An 11,234-nucleotide genomic window follows, 5' to 3' on the forward strand; every position below is an offset into this window, starting at 1 on the left:
GGTCTGTTTTTTCATGCTTTTCTTTTTAATGAAATTTTTTTACATTAGGACATTTTATGTGACAACTGCCAAAAAAATATTTTTAAGAATTTAAGTGAAATAAACACGTTCCTCTTTGGTAAAGCCTAGTTGTATGCTTACATTTTTAAACTAGACTTTTAATTGTAAGCTCATGTTAAAACACACTAAAGAATGGTTTCTTTGGCGTTTTTATATTAGTGGTTGTTGAGGGGAAATGCACAAGTGTGTAGGATGTTTAGTGTTTAAATCTAATCTTCATGTTTGATGGCGGTGGGAGTGAGGCAGATTTTTTAAAAATAATGTTTGAAATTCATTGCTCTGGAACCCATGAAAGTAATGTTCGATTCAAATAATAGATGACTTAGGAAAAGAGGGTAGTATAAAGGAAAAGATTTTACCCCGAGTCCGGAGAGAACTGAATTCTAGTTCTGGCTCTGCCGCTGATTTCCCGTGTGACCTTTTGTTGACCTTTGGGTCACCTCAGTCTGGAAAATTGAGGGGGTGTGACCAAATGGCTTCTGAAGTCTCTTGCAGCACTGATAGTCTGTGACCCTCACTGACAAGAAGGTCCGAAGAAAAAAATGGGCTTTGCACCAAGGCTGAAACACGTCGGATTTGACTGACAGGTGAACAGAGTATGGCTTGTGACCGAGACAGGCGCGCTAAGAAGGAGTGACATGTGAAAAGCCTTCCCGGGGAGCGGGTGGGCACTGCCTGAGGTCAGCTCGGCTTCTCCAGGAGATGGAAGTTTCTCTGTTCTTATGATCTTCAGGGTATTTGGGGGAGGGTGAGGTGCTCTGCAGTCTGCATTCAGTGGCTCCGCCATTTAATTGACGAATGACTGTGTTGTCAATAATATTTTTTGCAGTGGAAGATTTAAGGATTGTTATAGTAAATCTGAGCGGTAAGCTGCTGGAATGAGTGGGGGTTTTATGCGCGTAAAAATAACGTTAAAGATTGGAATCTAACTTGACTTTATATCTAGAAAAAGTTACCTAGTGTCAGTGGAGCCCCCACTTCATGTGCTTTAAAATTGATGTCTCTTCTAGGCTTTAAAGTGGAGTTTGCTTTTTACCAAGGAAATTTAAGAAAATTGAATTTGATTTCTGGTTTAACAGGTATTACTTGATTTTCCCCAACCCCAAGACCTTATCTGCCATTTGGCAAAGCTCAGATACATTATAAAGCAATTTCTTCTGTAGCCTAGATGTCCTTAGGCTTTGTAGATATTGCCAAATATCAAATGGTAACTTTGGATGATTATTTTTCCTGCTTTTTCAAGTTTACAGAAGTTTCCAGAGTCTCCCAAGCACCTAGGATATGCCAGCCTCCTTGGCTGGGCAAGAGGGAGGGGGGTTGGGATGGAGACAAGCCGGCACTTGCGGTAACTAGTAGGGAAAAGAAGGCACAGACATGGTAATGATATTTACTAGGACCTAGACCAAGAGGCCAGATAAGTGTTAGGGTAATTCAGAGGCTGGAAAGGTGGCATCCAACTCGGAGGACTGGGGAAGTTTCCAAGAAAGGAAAGTATTTGAGTCACACATGCAAATATGAGCAGAGTCTAGAAACAGGAATGGAGAAAGGAGGAGGGAGCATGATGAGCAGAGGTCAGGTCAGAGGTGGGGGACTGCTGAGGACATTGAGATTCAAGTAGGCAAGTGTGACGAGAATGAGAAAGACTAGAGGAATGGCAGGTGAGACTGGGGCAGTGACTTGGGACCTTGTCCTTCAGGGCCCGAAGGGCAAACTTTTCTTGTGCCCTCACTTTGTAGAGTGTTAGTTTGACCTACACGTGGCCAGCGCAGATGTCTAGGGAATTGGCAAGCCAAGTCTTCATTTCTATTTTGTTTTTCTTTTAAAATTAGGTTTACCAAAAACCTTTGACATTCTGACCTCTGGGACAGCCTTGAGGCTCAGCTGTTCTTCACTAAAGACTATTTTTAAATTCTTGAGAAGCAAGCTTTTTGGTGATGAGGTCACAGAGCAGACCATATTTCTGGAATTGTCTCCCACCTGAAGGAGACCTTCACTGCGTGGGTTTGCTTCCAGCTTTTGCAGTGAAGGAGTTACAAAGTGTGGGAGTTGTTGGGAGCTGTGATGGCCTGGATGCCTAGTCCTGACTGACTCCTGTGGGATCAGCAGATGTGTCCCTTCCACACATGTGCCTGCCCTCCAGCCAGAGCAACTGCTCTGTCCCTGTGATGTTGGAGTGTCACGACTGTGTTTGGAGCATTTGTCCTTTAAAAGGGTTGGAACCGTTGCTCATTGTAGAGATGAGGAAACAGGCACAGGAGAGGGTTGAGGGCTGGCCCAGGGTTTCTTGGTGAAGTAGTGAAAGACCCTGGCCTTGAAGCCACGCTGCCTTGTTTGCAACTTTGTGCTCTTGGCCTTTAGTTTGCTCCTGCTACAGGAATCCAGGCCCCTGAAGAGTGACCAACACTTTAGATGGAAATGCAGACCCTCCTGTGTAAGATGTTAGCCCCCCAACCTGCATCGCCCCCACCAGGACGCCTAACCAGTACACACGGGGGGGGGGGGGGGGGCTAGTTAGCACAGAGCCAACCGTCTCCACTTCTGGCATTCCTACTTGAGCTACTCTACCTACCTGCAGAGAGACAGAGCCACAGAGGGGGGCCCAGCCCTAGACTGTGACCTTTCCTGTTCTCCCGCTCTGTGGGCTGTGCTGACATCAATTTTAATGAGGCTGATGATACCGCTGTGTTGACAGTTTGAAAAGGGAGTCAAGTTACTCTGCAGGGAAACCACCAAGCCTGCAGCAAGCGTAGAAGTTCTCCCCAGAGCCATTCAGTCAGCTTCCTAACTCTGACCAAGTATTTTATAACTTGTTCCAGAGGTGTTGGGAGGCAGATGGAGAAAAGAAAATGACCCTTAGAGTTACTGTTGACCCAGGCCAGGAGCGGGGGCGGAGGGCCCAGGGGGAATGGCGGGTGGTGTATGTTCACCACGGCACCTCCCCAGCCCTGGGGAAGCAGGAGTGGAGGCAGGGTGAGGAAGGCCTCGAACAGAATCCAGAGGGCAGCTCTAGCCCCAGCCTGGCCACTGGCTGGTGTTTGACCCTCCTGAGTCACTTCCCTTCTGTGAGCTCCAGTTCCTCAACTGAAAATACGGGGCCCAAGCCAAGTGAGCTGGCAGCTCCACTGTGGCCACAGGAACCTGAATGGGGTCCGCTCCAAGCTCTGACCAGAAGCAGGGGTGCTAGTAGTTATTACTCGGGCTGTTACTTCCAGTCACCCCGGAGCCCTCCCAGGGAGGAGTAAGGGTTTGGGCTGATGGAAAATGCCAGAGCTGAGTTTGAGGCCAACAGGGTAGAAAGCAGTAGACCAATAGCAGGAGGCCAGTGAGGAGGCTGCTGGAGCTAGGGGGCCCAGGCCGGGTGAGGGCTGTGCCCCAGGGCTGACAGCCAGTGAGGTGCCTTCCAAAAACCGCATCAGGAATACGGGTAAATCGGTCTTGCCAGTCAGCCGCGTCAGCCTTCTGGGAAGCGGCCGGATGACTCCCATCAGCACGAGCAGGGTGTGTGTCTGCCACTAGGGGGCACTAACACGCCGAGTGGGAGGAAGGAAGCAGAGGGCCATTTATCACGGATTCTTTTTTAATCCTCAACCCCAGCAAAATAGTGCACTGTCATCCCCTTTTTACAGATGTGGGGACTGAAGGATTTAGAGGTGAAGTGCCTTACTGAAAGTCACACAGCCAGTAAACGGCCAGCCCGGCTGGGATTCCAGCCCAGCTCTGCCCAAACCTAAAGCTCCATAGGGCCCTCGGGCTCCTGGCTCCGTTCTAATGAGAAAGTTAGAGGACCTGTTTCTTCCTCCTCAGCCTGGAGCCAAGTAGACGCTGGCTAACAAGACCCTGTCGGTTCAGAGGTTCAGGACAAAGAGAACAGAGCTAAAGGTTTCAGAGCTGGAGCCATGACAGGCTTCGGGGTGCAGGCAAACACCCCGTCATAAATCCTGACAACTACCACTCAGTGTCGGCGATCGTTGCACACAGCAGGAGGCAGCCCTGCCACAGGCCGCCTAGTGACCTCGCAAAGGAAGACACTTTGTTTCTCGGAACTCAGCTTTCCCATTCGTAAATTGGGAGTGCCCTGCCCACTGCTAAGCTGATGAGTGTGAAGGTGCTCACACCTTCAAGGGGTAATTTGTTGAGAAGCGCTGGGGACAGCCTACGGAGGCCAGGGGCCTCTGTCCCGGCAGAGCAGGCTGGCGTACACACAGCATGGTCCCGCACAGCTGTGCGCCTGGGAGGTGCTGCAGCAGCCGCGGGCAGGCGAGTGAGAGGCGAGCATCTGAGCAGCGTGGGTGGCCTGGGAGTGGGTGACAGGACTCTGGGGAAGCTTGAGAAGCCCGCAGGACCCCAGTCAGCCCCTGGGGATGGGAATTCCTGTCAGGCCCTTGGCTTTGTCCATTCCCAGTGACTGAGTCAGAGGCCCACCTTGTCCCTGATCTGCCCTTAGGTTCCCCTCCTGCTGGGACATCAGCTCATTGTGACCCTGCTTCTGTAGCCAGGCAGTACCCCCACAGCTACCTGTCTAGATCCTACCTATGACCACCCTGCCAAGCTCAGGCCTGACCAGCTCCAGTTTGGCCCATCCTGAGCCCCACTTCTGACTAAGGAAATGATGGTTCCAATGTATCCACAGCACGCTACAGTTTGCGTGGCTCTTTCACATCCATTATCTTGTACATAGGAGGCAGTGTGAGGATTCTGCCCCCCATCTTTCAAATGAGGGAATTGAGGCTCAAGGTGATTGTCACAGGGCCCCAAAGTGCAGAGTAAGGCCACCTTCTCTTCCTGCCTCGTGCTGTTCCCAGGGAGAAGGCCAAGGTGAGGGAGCTAACAGTGGACCACGGAACCAAGTCCACTGGACTTGGCAGAAGCTCATCTCAGAGGGTCCTTTACATGGACCCCCAGGGATTTCTGAAACCTAGAGCTCTCCGCAATGCAGGTGCTTCAGCAGGTGGAAGATGGAAGGAAAAGGAAGAAACTAAGCGAGAAAATCCAAGTTCCCATATCATGGGCCACTCGAGACCCCTTACTATCCCCGCTGGGCCCGTCCTCCCTATGCTGCCCAAGGGATCTCCCTACAGCCTGGCTCTCCTCAGGCAACCCGGGCCCTTCCCGTGACTTCCCACACCAAGACCTGCTCCCAGCCTTCCTTTCCAGCGCTTGGTCCCCACAGGCCCTACCTGGCCATCTGCACGTTTCATTTTGTTCATGCTGCCTCCTCCTCTGTCTGAACACTCTTCCCCCAGCTGCACAAGCAAAACCCATCCCATCTTCAGGAACCAGCCCAAAGGCATTAGCCTCCCAGACAGCCTACGGCCAGGAGGCTGCCCTCCCCGGGTTCTTCGTTGGATGGCCTCGACGGCTCACAGCCCTGGGCCTGGCTGCTTTGCTCCCTGTCTTGCCTCCCATGCCAGAGAGTGAGAGCTCTGGGCCATGCATCTGATTCCTTTTGCTGTGCCTCGCACCCTGGTACTCGGTGCACAATTCCTCAATGACCAAGGGTGTTATTTTCCTAGGGTGGCCGTAACAAAGTGCCACAGACTGGGGGCCTTAAACAGCAGACAATTACTGTCTCAGTTGTGGAGGCTAGAAGTCCAGGATCAAAGTGTTGGCAGGGTTGGTTCCTCCTGAGGCCTGTGAGGGAAAAATCTGTTCCAGGCCTCTCTCCGTGGCTTGTAGATGGCCGCCTTCTCCGTGTCTCCTCACGTGGAACTTTCCTTGTGGGCATCTCGCTGTGTGCGCATTTCCCCTTTCCATAAGGACACTAGTCATGGATTAGGGCCCACCCTAATGACCTCATTTTAAGTAATTACCTCTGCAAGGACCCCATTTCCAAATAAGGTCACATTCATTCTAAGGTACTGGGTACTAAGACTTCAACATAGGCATTCTGAGGGGACACAATTCAATTCAAACAAGTGAACTGTGAAAACTCCTGGGCAGGAACGCAGTCGGGTGCTCAAATGCCCTCCTAGTTGGGTGTTTGGACAGACAAGCAATGTGATTGAAAGGAGGAGCTGGGCACTTGGGTGTGGAGAGCAGAGTCAATCCAGATTTGCCTCCTCTCAGTTTTGTGACCTTGTGTAAGTCAGTTATCACAAACTGTATTCCTCTTTCAAACCATGCTAATGCACATTCATCATCTCATCCCCTTCAAACTCCACCAGAAAAGTTATTTTATCTTGAGGAGCAGAAGGCTAAAATGGCAGCAGATGGGGCCAGCCCGGTGGTGCAGTGGTTAAGTTTGCACATTCCACTTCTCGGCGCCCCAGGGTTCGCCGGTTTAGATCCCGGGTGCGGACATGGCACCGCTTGGCAAAAGCCATGCTGTGGCAGGCATCCCGCATATAAAGTAGAGGAAGATGGGCATGGATGTTAGCTCAGGGCCAGTCTTCCTCAGCAAAAAGAGGAGGACTGGCAGTAGTTAGCTCAGGGCTAATCTTCCTCAAAAAAAAAAAAATGGCAGCGATGATATGAATCAATACAAGCAAGTCTGGGGTCCCAGAAACCAGAGCCCACAAATCTGGAGCTGACAAAATTGTATCTCCAGACAGCCATGGAAACTTCAACACACCGTGAAGTCCAGGCTCCCTGGCTAGATGAAACCAGAGCTCATGTGGTCGAATCCCTCTGCCGATGCTGGAACCCCCTCGGCAACGTCCCTCCCTGACTTTTGTTGGATACCTCGGTCACAGGGAGCTCATTCTTTATGAGACAATGTATTCCATGTCAGAAAAACAGAAAGTTCTTTCTAGACTAGTAAGGCAGCTTTAACTTTATTTTTGATTATCATGGGTGTTAATTTGATAAACAATCTTTTTAAAAAGCTCTCATTTATCCAATTTCCTGTAACACTCTTGGGTATGATTTTGCCCCATGGAGCCACAGGTGGGAAAAGCATCTAATTCAGCTTTTTAAATGGAGACCTGCAAATATTGGACGAGATCCATCATGGCTCCCCCAGCTCCCAACCTCTCTTCTCCACAATTAATCTCAGTTGAATATTCTCGGAAGTTTCAACTACTGAATACTCATGTGACAAGGTTCCAATGTCAGGTTCATCCATGTTGTAGTGTGCATCAGTACTTCGTTCCTTTTTCCTTCCAAGTAATACTCCATTGTATGGCTATATTACATTTTATGTATCCACTCATCAGTTGATGGACATTTGGGTTGCTTCCATTTTTTGGCTATTATGAATCATATTGCTATGAACATTTGTGTACAACTTTTTGTGTGGACATGTGTTTTCATTTCTCTTGGATATATGAGGAGTGGTCATATGGGAACTCTATGTTTAACCTTGTGAAGACCTGCCAGACTGTTTTCCAAAGCGACTAGCACCATTTTACATTTCCTTCGGCAGTGGGTGAGGGTTCCAGTCTCTGCACATCCTTGTTATTATCTGTCTTTCCGACTCTACACATCCTAGTGAGTGTGAGGTTGAATCTCAGTGTGGTTTTGATTTGCATTTTCCTGAGAGCATCTTTTTCATGTGCTTATTGGTCAGAAAATTCTCTTTGACACATCTCTGGGACAATGCGGTTGGCCTCGGGCTGCCAGTATCACCTGGCTGAGACAGGTTGCTGTGGGGCGTTCTGGTGTCCTGGGGCTGTTCTTGGAGGAGGCTGTGAGCTGAGCAGGCAAACAGGGGGAGCAGTCAGACTGGGCTGCTGCCGAATGGGAGTGGCCCATGAGGACACAGATCTGTGAAAGGACCAGTCCCAGGGACAGTGTGAGGGGAGAAGAGTGAAAGTTGTTAAAGCTGTGGGGACTCTTGGAAGTTACGGGTGAGAAGAGGAGGTAGGGACACATCATAGACTCACTGCCCTGACTGGGGTGTGGGGAGGGGCAGGACCTGCCAGACCGGGTGGGGTGGGGTGGGGTGGCGAGTAGGGAGGAGATGAGGCTGGTGCAGGCACAGACGGTGAGGATGAGGTCTGAGGGTGGGGAAGCTCCCACAGGCCACAGGCAGTGGAAACCAGCCAGGGAGCTGGAGCCGGGGAATGAGACTCCTGGCTAAGGGTCTGGCAGGGCAAGACCCTGGGTGGCAGGTCTGGGCTGTTAGGGGGTCTCACACCTCTTCTCATGTGGTCCTCACTACTGCCCCCTGGTGGTGGTTGTCCCTATTTGGAAGGAGTTAAGTTCTGCAGCAGGAAGGGACAGACCTGGGAGTGGAACCCAGGCGGACTGAATCTCAAACCCTCTGCTTTTCTCAGGACACTATACTGTTCCAGCATCCTGTGGGGACTCAGCACAGAAGAGATTATTATCGTTTGGAAGGAATTGGGGGTGGGAGGTCTCAGCTTAAATGTTGACTCTTCAAAAAGACTCTTCCTGTGGATGTCCCACATGGCCCCAGGAGGTGATGGTGGGCTTGTCCTTTCAGGGACAGTAGAAGAGAGAGACGAGGAACGAGGCTGAGGGAGCAGGAAGTAGGTGTGGGTGAGGCGGGACGTACAAGGGTGCCTGTAAATGGAACAACTGAGAACCTCGGGGGATCAGACTTTTGCCACTTGACACCAGGGCAGGGCCTTGGCAGCTGGCCTTGGGTAGCTTGGGTGGATCAGCACTTCACTTCTTCCTCAGAGGAACTTTCCAGAAACAGTCATGTTTACCTAAGAGGCTGAACATGGTCTGAGAAGTAAACATATGAAGTCAGTTATGTCATCTTTCCTTTTCTGCACTTGGCCATCCAGAAAATGTTTCCTGGCACCTACTGAGTTTAAGAAGTCCTGTGTTCAGGGCTGGGGATACAGCAGGAAACAGTCCCGGCCCTGCTCAGCGAGCTCTGGGCCCTGAAGGACACACTTATAATGCAGCGCGCTAAGCGAGTTAGGGCAGAGGGTGGTCTGTCTTGCTCACCGGGGGATCCCTAGGGGTTTGCCTGGGTTAGTGCTGAGGAGGGGCTCCAGATGGTTCTTGACACAAAGGAGCTCACAGTCTGGAGGGAACAACAGACAAGAGGCAATTACCATAAAGGGTAATAAGTGGGCGAGGAAGAGGGTCCTATGGGAGCCCAGAGATGGTGGTTGGGAGATCAGAGAAGGCTCTGAGAGGAAGAGACTTTTCACTGACTGACCTGCAGAAGGTGTGAGGCATAGCTCCCTGTGGTGGAGGGAGAGGAGTAGGGAGCGTGCAGGCTCAGGAAGCAACCTGTGCCAAGGCCTGGGGGTGCGAGAACACCACCCTCTAAGGGCACTCAAAATAGTTCAGTGTAGCTGGAGCACAGAGTGGCAAAAACTTAGGGCAGGAGTCCTAGGTGGAGGTCGCTTTGCAGGAGCCAGCCTCAGGAGGGGCTTAGCACAGTCGGGCGGCCAAAGGGGCCCCTGACCCCAGGGCCTCAGTTCTGGGAACTGGGTCGCCATCGTCTAACTTGATCCCCATGACCCAGCACTCTGGGACTCCCAAACTAAGTTCTTCCTTGCCCTCTCCTGCCAATCACAGAAAAGAAAATCCCTCATTGGTTTTAATTTGTTTTTAACAACCTTCCCACGTGCTCTCGTCCATTTTGACAGACTGAACATGGATTCATTATTCAAGCAGAAAAAGCAACAGAAAGCACCAGAAACTGGCTTTAAAAACAAGGGCAAGAGTGGAGTGAAAACTGCCTCCTCTCCTCCTTACTAGAGTAAGGCAAAGCGCTACTTGAACTTACTGAAAGCTTTCGTTGAATCACGAATAATATCCACCTAACTTGCTTTTTTGTGATGATTGTATTTTTAAAAGTGGTTTCTGCTTTTGTCCCTTTAAACTTCATTTCCACTTATTCACAAATTATGCAAAACCATACCGGTCTTCTTTAACCCACAGCGTCTGCGTTCCTTCAGTGTTGGATTGGATGTTCTCTGTGCTCAGGGTCTGGTGCTCAGCCTCCCCCGGTGTGAGAGGCCACGTAACCCGAGACACAGAGCCCGTGCCATCTAGTCCAGCGCACCCACAGTGCGTAGACAGAGCGCCCTGCTGCAGTCTGCTCCTTCTCTTTGGTTGCCTCCTCCTGGCCTCCGACATGCACTTCTTCAGAACCCTCAACTCCAGGACCCCATCCAGCCTGGGGTCCATTTTCCATCTGCTTTTAATAATTGAACTTTTCCAAGAAAAGGTCTATTTTCACTCCTGTTTCCTCACTTTCCCTTAGCCACCAAATGTGCTGTCTCCTGATCCCCAAGTCCTTGCTCATTCTCCTGGACTGCTCTGGGCCTTTGACCCTGTGGGTCTCCCTTCCTCAGGACACAATGTCACCTGCTTTCGGTCCCTTTCTCCATTCCTCCCAGAGCAGCTGCCAAGCCTCATTCCTCCACACTGCTCATCCCTCTGCACACTCTTTCCCTCAGTCTAACCTGTCTTCTTTCTTTTCCTCACAAAAGACTCCCAGATCTCTCTCCAGCCCAGACCGCTACTCTGAGCTTCAGACCTGCCTTTCCTCCTGCCCGGTGGACAGTTTCACCCGCATATTTACGCCAAAGTGTCCAAAACCTACCCTTTTCATCTTCCACCCAGACATGCCGCCTCCTCTCCTTTCTGTTACTGTTGCTACTTTGCTCATCAGTTCCGGTAAGTCAAGCTGGGAATCAGGGTTATTTTTTCCTCCAAACTGGCTCTTATTCTTCAACTTTGTCTGCAACCCAACATAGCATAATGCAGGAGCCCTAGGCTGGGAAGCAGCCCAGGGACCAAGCCCCAGCTCGGCGCCGGCTTCCTGGACGGCTTTGGACAAGTCAGGGGAACTTTTTGCACCTGCTGCCACTTGTACACTAGAAACGGACACCACTTACTGAAAGCTTACTACAGGCCAAGGACTGTGATCAGGGTTTTCTCTACATCATCTCACAAGCCTTATGAGGTGGGTTCTATATAATTTTCCCGTTTCAGGGAGAGAGGAAAATAACATTCAGAAAGACTTACGTATTCATGATCAAGAGCCGGTCAGCGGCAGGGGCGAGGCTCGCACCAGCTCTGTAATTCCTACTCCAGAGTCTGTCGTCTCCATTAGAGCGTAGGGCGCGCTCTCCCCACGCCCTTGGGAGTTGGACCTACACTGAGCGCTGCAAGGGCAGCCTCCAGCCTCCTTCGGGGCAAGTCTGCGCACCGACCCCAGCACGGGCGGACCCCACCCTCGGCTGACCGCCGCAGGCGCGCGGGGCTTCCTCGTGCTGCCGCCCCGCCCCTCTCGCGGC

General features: G+C 51.1%; 1 long non-coding RNA gene across 1 annotated transcript; it reads right to left on the reverse strand.

The window, feature by feature from the left end:
• Positions 1 to 6,802: 6,802 nt before the first annotated feature.
• LOC139079647 (uncharacterized) lies at positions 6,803 to 11,225 on the reverse strand. Its single transcript, XR_011533426.1, has 2 exons — positions 10,963 to 11,225; positions 6,803 to 9,001 (listed from the first exon to the last, which is right to left on the reverse strand). It is a non-coding gene; the product is annotated as an uncharacterized lncRNA (long non-coding RNA).
• Positions 11,226 to 11,234: the final 9 nt, after the last annotated feature.

This window comes from Equus przewalskii, chromosome 26, assembly GCF_037783145.1.
Source record: "Equus przewalskii isolate Varuska chromosome 26, EquPr2, whole genome shotgun sequence".
Taxonomy (NCBI): Eukaryota; Metazoa; Chordata; class Mammalia; order Perissodactyla; family Equidae; genus Equus; species Equus przewalskii.